The sequence below is a fragment of the Tupaia chinensis genome, unplaced genomic scaffold (assembly GCF_000334495.1).
Source record: "Tupaia chinensis unplaced genomic scaffold, TupChi_1.0 Scaffold144269_1, whole genome shotgun sequence".
NCBI lineage: Eukaryota > Metazoa > Chordata > Mammalia > Scandentia > Tupaiidae > Tupaia > Tupaia belangeri.
The window spans coordinates 468,896-483,729 of NW_006204127.1; the positions used below are offsets into that span (position 1 = coordinate 468,896).

A 14,834-nucleotide genomic window follows, 5' to 3' on the forward strand; every position below is an offset into this window, starting at 1 on the left:
TGTGTCTGGGCTATCCCTTCCTAGGGGGAATTTTTTTTTTTTTTTTTTTTTTTTTTTTTTTTTTTGAGAGGTCTTTGCTATATGGCACGTGCACTCTCCAGAAAGACAGAGAGAGACAGAGACAGAGACAGAAAGCAAGAAATCACCTCCCAGGGTAATGACCACGCCACAATCCCTTCCCCTCCATTCTCTTCTCGGGTTCTTGAGCACACACACACACACACACACACACGTGCCTGGCATGAATTTAAGCCACTGGGTCCAGGACTCAAATCGTGGTCGACTACATGGGAGTTCAGCAACATAGACTTTATGCTAACTGCTTGTCCCTCCTGGGGCAATTTCTTACTTTGTTTCTCTAGGTCTCTCTCTTTCTGGCAAGTGCACACACCCTATAACAACAAAAACAAAATTATATAAGTGAAATATGTGTATTCTTTTTTTAAAGATTTATTTATTTTGCTATAGGACATGCACATACCAGAGAGAAAAATTAGAGAGAGAGAGAGAGAGAGAGAGAGAGAGAAAGTGAGAAAGCAAGCTGTCAAGTCTAGGACTTGAACTGTGGTCAGCCATGTGGGAGACCAGCATCTTAACCACCATGCCACATACTGGACCCCTGAAATATGTGTATTTTATTATGTGCAAAATATAAAATGAAAGCCCCCGTCCCACCTCATCCTGAATATCATATTTAGGAAAAAAGGGGCATTGCTTAGTATTATTTAAAAAGATTTTATTCTCTGGATCAACATAAGGATTTAGGAATTTCACTGATGTTGGAGTGAAGATTTGTCCTGTCTTGTTTCAGATGTTGCTTCCTGGAAGGCTCTGGCCTCTGGTAGGGGAGGGCAGCACACCATGCTCACCAAGACTGAGCTGCTCAAGGGGAGGTGAGGTGCCCACATGCCAGAGACTGTAGATGAAGCCTTAACTCGCCTAATCATAGCAGAGGAAATCATGTCAACTAGATCTGAAAGGTTCCCAGCCTTTGCACCTGCCTTCTTGGCTCTCCTTTTTTCTCGGTGCCAGAGATATTTCTGTCCTGTCTTTTGCTCCAGATCTGCCCCCTGCCCTTCACAACTTCATAGCCTTTGTTACTTCAATTGTCCCCCAAGTCTCCTGACTGCTCACCACTCCATTTATCTGTTTTCCTACTGAGTTAGACTTCTCAAAAGAAATGCCACTTCCCCCACATTCTTACGTTTCATTCAAACTGTGACCCATCTGTCATCTGGCTTTCATGCCACCACTCCATTTTGGACTCTTTGCAACACTGACAGAGTTTGCCACTCCTGCCTTCTTGTAGTATCCTTGGGTCGGTTATCTTCTGCTGTATAAGAAATTATTCCAAAATCTAGAGTCTTAAAGTAACAGATATTTGGTCAGCCCTTAGTGCCTGCTGCTAAGACACTGTTCTGCAAGGAGACCATATGCAAGTCCCGATCCAACCTGAAGATAGATGCAGTGGCATGCCTTGTAATCCCAGTAACTCAGGAGGCTGAGGTTTAAAGATCATGAACTTGAGGCTGTCCTGACCAACCTAACAAGAGCCTGTCTAAAGGATGTGGGTGTGGTGGTTCACACCTGTAGTCTCAACTAAGATGCTAAGACAGGAGGATTGCAACATGGTTAGACCCTGTCTTAAAACAAAACAAAACAAAACACTCTTGTTATCGCCTGTAGTTCCTGATGCTCAGGAATCTGAGAGTAGCTTAGATACGGGGTTTTCATGGGGCTGGACTGCAGCCATTTGAAGGCTTGACTCAGATGAGAGGATTCAATTCCAACAAGGCTTATTGCCATGGCTGCTGACTCAGATGTTTGATCTCTGGGCTTCTCTGTGGGCTACCTGGCACTCTCCAAGACATCACCTTTGGGTTCTCTTGGAGTGAGTGACCTGAGAGATTATTATGTTTATATTCTTTTTTAATTCTTCAGGAAAGAAGGAACAGTGACAGTTTATGACCTACTTGAGGTACATACCATCACAACTGCTTAATTTTATTCATTAGAGGCAAATCATTAAGTCCTGCCTACACTCGAGAATAAGAAAATTAAGCTCCACCTGAAGAATGTCAGATAATTCATGGACATATTTAAAAAATAGGTCAGACTGTATCTTAGTTCTGATTGTGCTGGTCTCCCCTGGTCACACTCTTGCTTCTGCTGTGCTAGCCCTTCCTGTCCTTGTAATGTTGAGGGTTTACCACGACTCAGGCCTGGGCCTGCGTCCTCCCTTCTTTCAGCCCCTCCCCCGTACCCACTTCTCTGAGTGGCTTCATGTACTGTCTGTTCAGCAGCACCTCCCAGTTCCCATGACCTGGTTTGGTCTCTCTCTAAATACTGAAACTCACGATAGTCCCTCTCTATCTGCAGGGCCCTAATCCAAGCCCCTCAGTGGATGCCTGAAACCAGGGCAGTCCCAAGCCCTAGCTACTGTACACTATGTTTCTCCCACACCTGTGTGGAACTGCAGCTCCTAGATCAGGCCTGAATAGCCCTACGAGCCAACGACAACATAGAACAGTCATTAGCAATAAGCAAGTTAAGGCCACTATTAAGTAAAATAAGACTTATGGCTACATGCAGGATGAGGCTGTACTAAACCCGATGGCTACAAAGTAACCCAGAGGGTAGGAAGCAGTCATCTCTGGAGTAGGGTAGGTGGAGAAGGGGGAGATTTCATCATGCCACTCAGAGCGGCATGGAATTATAACTTATAGATGGTTTACTTATGCAGTTTTTTTTTTTTTTGAGAGGTTTTTCCGCTATAGGGCACGTGCGCTTGCTAGACAGAGAGAGACAGAGAGACAGAAGCGAGAAATCACCCCCCAGGGGGGATGGTCACGCCGCAATCCCTTCTCCTCCATTCTCCTCTCTGGATCTTGGGCACGCATGCACACGCGCCCGGCGTGAGTTCTAAGCCACCGGGTCCAGGATGCGAACCGCGGTCGACTACATGGGAGTCCAGTGACATAGCCATTACGCTAACTGCTGGTTCCCAACTTATGCAGTTTTTAATGTAGTATTTTCAGACTGCAGTTGACTATGGATAATTGAAATCACTGACAACTAAAGTACAGAATAGGGGAGACTCATTATACATAGTTTCCAGTTGAAAAGGTTTTATATATTTTTTGAACCTTTATTTTTAATGTGATGTCTGTACATCAGGAATATGAGAGTAATCCTTTTACAAATGGAGCTGATTTACTAGAAGAAACAGTGACAAAACCAAACTGGTATTTGATGTGAATCCAGGAATTTAACCTTCAAATCCAGCCAAGAAATTTGTTACAATCTCTTCCAGTTTTGCATCTGACTCTTCTGGGATCTTTCCACCAACCCCGATAGTGCCCACCAGGGCTTGGTGCTGGCTGATGACATGAGACAAGAAAGCATTCTCAAATTTTGTGATTTTGCTGGGCTCCAGTTTATCGAGATGACTTTTTTGGGAGAGGTTTTTGCTATAGGGCGTGTGCGCTCACCAGAAAGACAGAGAGAGACAGAGAGACAGAAAGTGAGAAATCACCCCCCAGGGGGAATGGCCACGCCGCAATCCCTTCTCCTCCATTCTCCTCTCAGGATCTTGGGCACGCATGCACATGCACCCGGCGTGAGGTTTGGGTCCCACACACCGGGTCCGGGACTCAAACCATGGACAACTACATGGGAGTCCAGCGACATAGCCATTAGGCTAACTGCTGGTTCCACAACAACTTGTTCTTCATGGCCATGGGAAAATACTGTCTTTGCTTTGGCAACTCAGTCAGGCACACATCACGACTCAAGAGCTGAGTGGCAGCATCAAGGTCAGAACTGAGCTGGGCAAAAGTGGCAACCTCATGACACTGAGCAGATTCCAGCACCATGGTACCTGCCACCTGTTTCATGGCCCTGGTTTGGGCAGCAGATCTGACACGGGACACAGACAAGCCAACATTAATGGCAGGTCGGATTCCTTTATAGAACAATTCTGTTCACAAGATCAGCCCACAGTGATGGAAGTGACGTTCGTGGGCAGGTATGCAGGCACAATACCAGCCTGCACGTCAGTGACGGGTAAAGCAGTCAAGGAGCCACGCTAAAAGGACCATTCCTTTGGGTGCTTTCTCTAGCAGCTCAGAGTGTAAGTAGAACTCATCGCCAGGATAAGCCTCTCAACCAGGGTGTCGGTGGAGCAAAAGAGACATCTCACGGTAAGCAACAGCCTATTTGGGTAAGTCGTCATAGATGATCAGAGCGTGTTTGCCATTGTCTCTAAAACACTCTCCCATAGAAGAGCTGGAGTAAGGAGCCAGGCCCTGCAGGGGGCAGCACCAGAAGCTGCAGCTGACACCTCAGTGGTGTCCCTCGTGGCATCTGCATCTGCAGCCTCTTCACCAGCTGTGCACCGGTGGATCGCTTTACCAATAGCAACATGAATACAGTACGGCTTTTTCTTTTCATCAATTCCATCACTGAAACATTTTTGGTTAATGATTATGTCCATAGCAATTGAGGTTTTCCCAGTTTGTTTGTCACCAATAATCAGCTCACTCTAGCCACAACCGGTAGGTACCAAACTATCCACAGCCTTAATGCCAGTCTGCGTTGGTTCTCGCACAGAGATTCGAGGACTGATTCCAGGGGCTTTTAGGACAACTCGCCTGTGGGTCCTGGAACAACTGGACCCTTTCCATCAATGGCATTACCAAGGGCATCTACTACATGACCCACCAGCTCCTCACCAACTGGAACATTTGCAATGGCTCCTGTCCTCTTCACAGTGTCTCCTCCCTTATTTAGTTTATAATTTCTCAACATGACAACACCAACATTGTCAGGTTCCAAGTTCAGAGACATACCCTTTAAGGCTGAAGAAAACGCTACCATTTCTTCTGCCTGAACACTCCTCAGTCCAGGCACTCGGGCAATGCCATCACCAATACGTAGGACACGCTGGTCTCTCTAAGGTCAGTAGAGGCTTCAGCCCCCCGAATTCGCCCCTCCGGAAAACCTTTCAGCAGTGCCAGTCTTTTGAGGATGAGAAGTAGAGGCATGAAAATTCCTTGTGGCAATGAAGGATGATCCCAAAGCATTTTTGGAAGCCAGCCTGCCCACTGAGGGAAGGTGTGGGCCACAGTAGCAGCGACGCGCACCGACAGCATCTTTTTAGCTTCTCCTCCGCAGTTCCTCTGCTGCCACGGCCTCAGCCGCATCCTCTGGACTGAGGTTTTACATTTCTAATCTTAACTTTTGATCTTTCTGTTTATTTGTTTGCTATAGGGCACGTGTGCCTGCCAGAGAGGGAAAGAAAGAGGGGGAAAGTGAGAAATCACCCCCCAGGGTGGATGGCTGTGCTGCAATCCCTTCTCTTAGGACCTTGGCATGCACGCATATGCACCAGGTGTGTTTTTCAAGTGGCTGGGTCTAGGGGTTGAACTGTGCAGTCAGCCATGCAGGATCCAGCTGCCTTAACCACTATGCCATGGGCTGACCCAACTTGTGATCTTTAAAAACTGCTTCTTCCTTAGTCTTCTCTATCTCTGTAAATGCAGCACCTCAGTTCCCTATTGCTAAAGACAGAGGTCTGAGTACTGTGGTTTTTTATTTCTCCCTTCTCCTTACCTCTACTGTGGATCTATGTCCTTCTATTTGGCACATTTGTCTTAGATTATTTCTCCTCCTGTCCTCTACTCCTCCCTTTTACTTTCCTCTTCCTTCTCCTCCTCAAGTAGGAAAGTAAACTAAAAAAAAAAATCATGATCCCAAATTATTTTTATTATATTTAAATTCCTTTTCAATTTTTATCCTTTATATTTCTTTTTATAAATCACTCTGTCATAGTTTACATATGATCTTATGTTCTACATTTTCTCTTTTTGTTTTAAACAAAAAATGCAATTTATTGTCTTACGTGGTTGAAAACTGCAAGGGAGATGGCTGCTCTTGGATTCCAGGATGAATATGTCTTTTCCCATCTCCCCATCACCTCTACTCTTCCCCTGTTGATTCCAATCTCAGACTCTTTTTATGTACATGTGGTCCCTAATGCTCCAGGCTTTATCCTCCTTAGTTAGGTAAAAATGAAACAAAACAAAACAAAACAAAACAGTTTGCTGGAGCCAGAAGATGGAGTAGGGGTTAAGGCACTGGACTCCCACATGGTTAACTGTAGACTCAGTGACTTGAAACTCAAGCTGTGTGTGCATCTGTGGCCAAAATCCCAAGAGGAGAATGGAAGAGAATGGATTGTGGCGTGGCCGCCCCCCTATCCCCTGGTGTGTGTTTTCTCATTTTCTCCCTCTGTGTATCTCTCTGTTTCTCTGGTGAGCACATGCACCCTATAGCAAAAATCTCTCTGAAAAAAAGGCCAAAAAAATCAAAAAGACCCAGCTTGCTTTAAACTCCATATTGCAGGATGATCCTTCTAAATTCAATTATGTTTAAAAACAATACTGTTGATAATTTTAGTGAAGTATTTTTAGTAATATATTAACTTAATTTATCTAAATCATACCTTTATAGTTGAGTCACTTATAGATTGATAGCTTTGGAATATTATTCCACTTGTCCCTGCCTTCCATTGCTGCTGTCTAGAAGTTGGCTGTCTGCCTAATTGTTGTTTCTTTTTAGGTAATCTGTTTTTACTCTCTGACTGTTTTTTAGAATTTTTTTACCTTAATTTTCCTGCATTTCTCTGTGATGAAGGATGAGGATGAGGGAAAAAAAAAAAAAGGTTAGATAATAGGCATAGGATCTGGTTAGATGGGGTAGCAAGGTCAAGAAGGAATCTTTTCCAGGATGAGTTATGCAGCTATCTTTGTCTTTAAAGGTATTTAATCTTTCTCAGATGATTAAATTAATTATTGGAGATGATTGAAATGGAAACTTATCTTGATTGAGAACTACTGATGAATTTTTAATCATGTTTGAGTGGCATATTTAGGGCATTACTAAGAAATCAACACAGTATATACTTTCTTTTCACTGCCTTGCCTAAATTTGTGTTGTTTATTTACTTGCCTTTAATTTTTTGTGTGTGTGCATGTGTTGAACCTTTTAAAATCATTGTGAACGTTGTAAACAGGAGTTAATTAATAGAGTTTGATATGAGTGTACACCTGAGGTAGACTGAATTATTTGTCCTAAAAATACTTCCTATTTCAGAGACTGGACTTTTAGAAGCACACTTCATATCTTTATCCATAGGCTATAAGGTGTCATTAAAATGGTCCTTTTAAAAATGTCTGTAAAAAGGCTAATTCTGATTTTCCATGATTGTTAGTATATCCTAAGTCTTATCAAGTTCCCCTAATATGTAGTTTTATTTTTCTGCAGTATCATCTCTTACACTGACATCAGTAGAACTAATCATGTTCATTTGCTCTTATATTAGCCCTTTATCTATGTAAAGAAAATTACTAAGTTTCCCTTGAGCATTTTCTTTTCTAGGTTAAATAAGCCCTATTTCTTTATATCTTCCTCAAGAGGAATGGTTCCTAATCATTTTCATTATTCTTTCCTGGACTCTCTCCAAATTCTCAGTTTTACTCTTCAGTGACTGAGCCAAAAAATGGACGATTAATAAAAGTTTGACCAATGATGAGCAGGAGGGGAGGCTAACCTGTGGTTCTTACTTATGTGGCTAATTATGTGCTATTATGTAGAACCTATTCCCAATGAGGAATAATCTCATTCTAAGCAGCCCCAATTTCCATTTCCTTCTTCAGAACATCCCTGCTAGATCAGCTCAATGATTCAATATTAAAATAATGACTATTTCTTAAAAAATGGTTGAAAGTTTTTGCCAGTGAAAGCAAGCACCTTGTTTCAGATTTATTGGTCATCCTTGATATATTGTTTTAACTGAAGTTATATACACAATTAATTCAAACAATACAGGTTTGAGCTGCATGGATCTAATTACATGAAGATTTCTTTTTTCAGAAAATATTGTAAGTGTATTTTTTCTTAGACATTTTCCTTTCTTTAGATTGCTTTGTTCTCAGAATATAGTATATAATATAGATATGTGTTGACTAAATTATTGGTAAGGTTCTGAATATTAACAGTAGGCTATTAATGGTTAGGTTTGGGGAAAATTAAAAAGTTATATAAGGGGGCGAGCAGGTGGCATGGTGGTTAAGATGCTGAACTCTGACATGGCCATCAAAGTAATAATCTCTTTTTATTGCCTTGCCTAAATTTGTGTTGTTTATTTATTTCATATTAATTTGAAATTTTTTATGCAAGGGTTGAACCTTTAAAATTCCTTGTGACCCTTATAAACAGGAGTGGTTAATTAATTGACTTTGATATAAATATACCCTTGAGGACCTTATGGCTTGAAAAGCACACCAGGCACATGTGCATGCATGCCCAAAATCCCAGGAGGAAAGTGGAGAAGGGACTGTGGTGTGGCCATCCCCCGGGGACTGATTTCTCACTTTCCCTCTCACTGTTTCTCTTTCTGTCTTGGTGAGTGTACTCATCCTGTGACAAAACTTAACAAAAAAAGAAACAAAAAAATTATGCATGCATTTTTGACTGTGTGGATTAGTACCCCTACCTTCTCATTGTTCAAGGCTCAACTGTACATCTGAGTTGCTTAGATGTGTTTTCATTTACTTATTATTTTAATTTACTTAATTTATTTTTTGTTTTGCCATAGTGTGTGTGCTCTTGCCAGAGAGAAAAAGACACTCACAGAGAGAGAGAGAGAGAGAGAGAAATCAACCCCACCGCTTGATGGCCATGCCACAATCCTTTTTTTTTTTCCTATTCTCTCAAAATTTTGAGCAAGCATGCACACATGCATGGCATGATGAACCATGAAGCCAACCATGTGGGATCCAACTGCCTTAACCTCAATGTCACTTGATGGCCCCTCATTTACTGAATGTAGCTCTTGTTGATTCTGTCTTCATTTTGTCTGAAGAAAAAAAGAAGAAACCCGGGAAAGTATTACCACCTTTCTATGCCTATTTGTCCAGGACTCAGATGATACCCTCATGGTTTCAGTAATATGCGCAGCCACTGGAAGCTTTGCGCAGCACTTAGATGATTTCATTGTTCGCCATCCCAAGCAATGGATCTGGGGAAAAATGAGGTCCTCTTTAACCTCAGGGTCCTAGACAATTTGGAGGGTGGCCCAGCCCGCAGCTTTCTTCCTCAGAAGAGTGCTCAGCATGTGCTCTGCAGAAGAGTAGTTGCTGCAGTTCCTGACAAGGCCTGAGGACTGGACACACATTCAATTTTATTAGCCCTGACTGACCAGTGTACTCCCTATCATGATGGTTTGAAAAAGTAAAACCACACATTATTTGAAATGGCATACAAACACTCCTCACCAGATGTATTGGGGGAAAAAAAATACAGATCCTGTTAGCGCAAGTTCAAAACTGATAAATGCCTCTCTATATCCGCAATGGCATAACCTTCCGTGTCCTTCAAGAGTTAAACTTCTTGCTGTAAACTTTGCTCTGCTGTTTTAGCATCTTTATATTTCTGGAACTCCATGTCTGACACTGCTGGTGAGATTATCTGCAAACAGCTGGGGAAAAACATCTGCCTTATAGTTTGAATGGCTTTCTTTTTTTGATGAGCTGAAGTTCCTCATTTCAGAGAGAAGTGTTATTATTGACTTTTGGATAATTCCTCTGTTAGCAGAAGCTCTTTGTTGTTGAGGGAGAAATGAGGAGCAGTGTGTATGCATTATGTAGGATTTTTTTTCTTCATCTCTCTCTTTCTCTCTTTTTAAAATAGACTATCTTTAGAGCAGTTTTAGGTTCACAGAAAATTGAACAGAAAGTACAGAGTGTTGCTATATAGCCCTGCTCCTGCTCTGGCACAGCCTCCCTATTATCAACACCCCCCCCCAGAGGATTGTACATCTGTTATAATTTAAAACCTACACTGATATATCATTATCATCCAAAGTCCATAGTTTACTTAGGGGTCACTTCTGGTGCTGTATATTCTATAGATGTTGACAGTATGTATTGTTATTTATATCATGTAGAATAGTTTCACTGTCCTAACACCTTCTTTAACTACTCATCCTTCACTCCCTGTAACTCATGGAAATCACTGATATTTTTACTATCTTCTTGGTTTTCCCTTTTCAGTGTCATAGAGTTGGATTCATACAACATGTAGGCTCTTCAGTTTGTCTCCTTCCAATTGGTTATGTGCATTCACATTTCCTCCGCGCCTTTTCATGGCATGATAGCCCGGTCTTATTTGTCTGCTACTCTCCTGAAAGACATCTTGGTTGCTTTCAAGCTTTGCCAATTATGAATAAAGCTGCTATAAACATCCATGTGCAGGTTTCTTTGTGGACACAAGTTTTCAGCTCATTTGTATAAATACCGGAGAGTGTGATCGCTGGATTGCTTCATTCCTTTTTAAGTCTCATTTTCTTTCCCTGCAGGCAGCTTGCATATGTTGACAACCTACTAAGTGTCACACTTTTCTATAGATTATATAATCTCATCAACATGGTTACTTTGCAAGGAATTTTCATTTTTTTTTCTTTTGATACCTGAAGAAACTGATGCTTAGAATAAGTAAGCAAACTGAACGAATTGAAGATTAGACAGAGAAACCTCTAGTGAAAGAGATTTTTAACTTTCTCTTAAATAAATTAAGGCAGGAAGGGACCTTAGAAAGGTATGATCTTCAGCAGGCACACCTCTAATATCTATGGGGCCTTGGGAAAGGCTGTAAGTACCAATTGTCCATATACAAATTGTCTAAACATTTAGAAATGGCAAGTCAAAACACTAATCAGGATCTTCTGTCCTACCTTGGTAAGTCAGCTGTCACAACAACCTGAAAGACCTGATTGAATCTGTAGTTCTCTAACTCAGAGTTCAACGTTAGAATGTGGTAGTGTGGAAGAGCAAGCCTGTAGCCCCCCTACCCTTTTCTTTCCTTAGTCCTGCATAGCAAGAGGCCTTGCAGGGGCATATGAAGACTCACCTACCTGCCTGCACAAACTCTATCCACACTCTGCCCACAGCTGTTCTTCAGACCTAGGTCCATGTGACGGAGTGTGGACATCTTTTGGCAAGTTGGACCCAGGAAGAGGTTTACAGTGGTCCTGGAGGTAAGAATGTGGCCATTTAGACAAGTAATTTAAGAGTTCCAGGTGTCCAGAACATGACTAGAAAGTGCAGGATGTGGGTTCCAGGTAGATCTTTGCCTCCAAGGCCACCCAGCACTTTGGAGAGGGAAAAGGGGAGGATGTGGCCAAGAAGGTCCACATTAGGTCCCAGAAAAAGTCCTTCTTGTCCAGGTCTAAGGATGAAAATAGATCCAGGGTCCCAGTTCATAGAGGAGAAAACAGAGGTCAAAGAGTGTGATTGAATTTCTCAAAGTCACATGGCTAGTTTGTGGCTCCACAGGGATGCCCTGGTTCTAAAATTGTTCATAAGGTTGGCCTTATGATCTGAGTTGTTCTGTATGTACATTCATATAAACCCAGCCCAGAATCTTTTTCACCAAAGAGCTTTCAAACCTGCCTTAGTGTATCATTTCTTTCTTTCTTTCTTTCTTTCTTTCTTTCTTTCTTTCTTTCTTTCTTTCTTTCTTTCTTTCTTTCTTTCTTCTTTCTTTCTCTTTTTTCTTTTTGTCTTTTTCTTTTTTTTGAAGAGGTTTTTGCTATAGGGTATGTGTGCTCACCAGAAAGAGGGAGACAGAAAGTGAGAAATCACTCACCGGGTGGATGGCCACGCTGCAATCCCTTCTCCTCGACTCTCCTCTCAGAATCTTGGGGGTCATACACACGCACCCAATGTGAGTTTAAGACACCAGATCCGGGACTCAAACCACGGTCAACTACATAGGAGTCCAGCAACATAGCCATTATGCCAACTGCTGGTCCCTTAGTGTATCATTTCTACTCGGTCACTACCAGATGCTCTGAGTGAACAAACAGCTATTTACCATTTTAAATGGCATTATAAAGCAAATCAATACCTTAAGAGATTTCTAAAGGCTAATTTGAAACTGTTGGGGGGTATCAATAGCAGAGTAGCCCTAAGTAATTACCAAATTACTTCCTATAGAGGTCAGTTTATTGACTGATGTGCTTGTATGGGTCAACTGGCTTACCAAGAAACCACAGCTAGAAAGCCGATCAACGTTAACTTAGTTGAAACAGCGAGTGGATGTTTTCAATGATTTACATATGAATTAGTCACCAGCTTTAGAAATCCAGTTTATTAAGGGTCAAGATTATATTATACATCTTCCCTTCTGTTGGAATGTACTAAAGGAAGCTTTAGGCATATGAAAAGTTCATATTGACTGAAACGCTGGTGCTGGGCGGCACTGGTTGTAGTGCAGGGTGGCCAGTGACGAAGCTGCTTATTCCAGTATAGACAACTGCGTTGACTCATCAGATGAAGAACCTGTTGAAGAATAAACTCCAATTCAGATGTGGCTACCTGTGTCATAAGTGAACTGTTCTCAGTTTCTTGATTTATGTGCTCTTCCAGGATGCAAATTTAAAGATATTAAAAGAAATATCCCCAAAATACAGAGGAACTAAAGAGCTATGGTATACAAGATTTATTTGTTTTCTGCACCATAGAGAAACTGTCAAAATATAGAATTCCAAGCCTCTTGAACCTCTAGCAGGACTACGGAATTATTATCCATCATCATCCAAACCCAGGTGGAAAGACTCCTGACATAGCCAGATGCTGTGAAATAACAGTGGAACTTGTTATCTGCCTTAGAAATAACCAAAAAACTCTAATACACTGTCACAGAGGACTTGAGAGGTCTTGTCTTGTAGCCCCTTACCTCCTGCTATACCCTTCTGACACAGTACCATCACAGAAAACCATAGACACCCTGTGAGACCTAAAAGGATCTGGTGTCATACAGAGCACAAAGCAACATAAATATCTTCATGAGTTCCAGGACAAACTAGCTGCACACCTGTCTTCAAGAGAGTCACTATTAAGATCTGTATCAAGATAAAGAAGATTTTCAAATAGCTTATGTATGACCATATCTAAAATGAGAGTCCTCTGGCAGCATCTGTATTGAAATGAAACTACTAGTGTTATCAACTCAAATGTAAATATGTGTGTGTAGATATTCTTAAAGATTTCATCAACAAAATTGTGTATCTTTCATCTCTTATAGCAGAGGGATAGAAAAACTGGTATACAATTTTTCTTTTAGAAATACAGTAGCTGGTCTGGTCTATTTTACATGAAGATAATAATGGGGAAATGTATGTTGAGTCCATATTTTTATTATTTACCACTTTTACCTCCTTTTACTACTTGTTAAGTACTGAGGTAGGGAAACATGTGATGTAATAGTAAGCATGAAAGTTAATATGAGCACTCGAGCTTCCTTTAGCTTTCACTTTCTACTGCTTACAATATTTATTCCACTGTCTTTTCTATTTCACAGATCTGCAGAACTAGAAGAGGTCCCGTGAGTTGTCTAGTCACCTCCCTCCTAATACTGGATCAGCCCCTCCAGATGTTTAGGCAGCATTTGCTGGAACATTTTCAGAACTGAGAGTCATTAGTTCAGACAGCTGCTCAGTTTTCAAAGCATTCATTTCTTATTGTAGGAACGATATAGAATGAATTTAACATCAGTTTCACTTTTATTTTGTCAAGTACTTAGCTACAGATTAACCATCTCTAATTCTCTTACTCTTTCACTTCAGCCTATACTACTGAACCTACTTTTCGTTCTTGAATTCAACTTCGCACTACCCAGAGCAGACACGTGGACAGCAAATGAGCACACAGTCAGCCAAAGCAACTTGTGCTGACACACATCAGGGGTTTCAGTGCCACATGCAATACTGTGGCTCTCCTTCCATCAACAGAAAAGACTAAGTTTCACCACATCAAAATGTAGTTTAAAATAATCATACAAGACCGAAAGTGTTATTTTTTGTCTCGTATCCTGTTTGCTGCTGATGAACTACTTGAATTTCACTAGGGAAAACTCCAAAAGAGTTTCTAGTGCTGTTTGGGAATTTGAGAGTGCCAGTATGTACTGTAGTAAAAAACTGATATTTTAATCCTTTCATATACACACTGCTCTAGAAAAATCGAAGAAAAATTTCTCAGAGAGTCTAACCATGAGAAGGACTATGGCATAAAGGAGCACACGCAGGTCTGGACCCAGACTCTAGATCATTATCCACCAGTTGTGTGAGCAGCCACTTAGTACCTCAGATGTCTCCATCTGAAAAATATTGGAATGATAGCATCTTTGCACTATAGCACTGCTCTAGAATTTAATCTTTTAAGAGAATACTTTGAAGGGACCAGCTGTTAGCGTAAGGGCTATGTTGCAAGACTCCCATGGAGTCGACTGCGGTTCGCGTCCTGGACCCAGTGGCTTGAAACTCATGCCAGGCTCTTGTGCATGCGTGCCCAAGATCCCGAGAGGAGAATGGAGGAGAATGGCGGGAAGACCATCCCCCCCTGGGGGGTTATTTCTCGCTTTCTGTCTCTCTGTCTCTTTCTGTCTTTCTGGCGAGCACACGCACCCTATAGCAAAAACCTCTCCAAAAAAAAAACAAACAAACAAAAAAAGAATACTTTGAAGATGGCAGAATCACATATCACATCAGTATCTAATTGTTTAATATATGGATTTCTTATTTCAGATAACAAATGTCAAAAGTTATAGAAAGTTATAAAGTACAGGTGACACAGTTGAACTTCATTATTTTGGTATTACAAACAAATAAAAGTTTATTTTATTATTATTTCAATTTCTTTTATACATTCAATCACATATGTCACTTAGCTTGTAAAGTGAATGTTCCAACACAAATACATTTCTCACCAGTC

General features: G+C 41.3%; 3 pseudogenes; 1 reads left to right on the forward strand and 2 right to left on the reverse strand.

The window, feature by feature from the left end:
- Positions 1 to 1,806, reverse strand: part of LOC102487547 (ATP synthase subunit alpha, mitochondrial pseudogene) — a 16,947-nt pseudogene extending 15,141 nt beyond the window's left edge.
- A 1,462-nt stretch (positions 1,807 to 3,268) lies between these two features.
- On the reverse strand, positions 3,269 to 5,153 carry LOC102487963 (ATP synthase subunit alpha, mitochondrial pseudogene; annotated as a pseudogene).
- A 6,016-nt stretch (positions 5,154 to 11,169) lies between these two features.
- LOC102488391 (cyclin-dependent kinase inhibitor 3 pseudogene) lies at positions 11,170 to 12,981 on the forward strand (annotated as a pseudogene).
- The last annotated feature ends 1,853 nt before the right edge of the window (positions 12,982 to 14,834 follow it).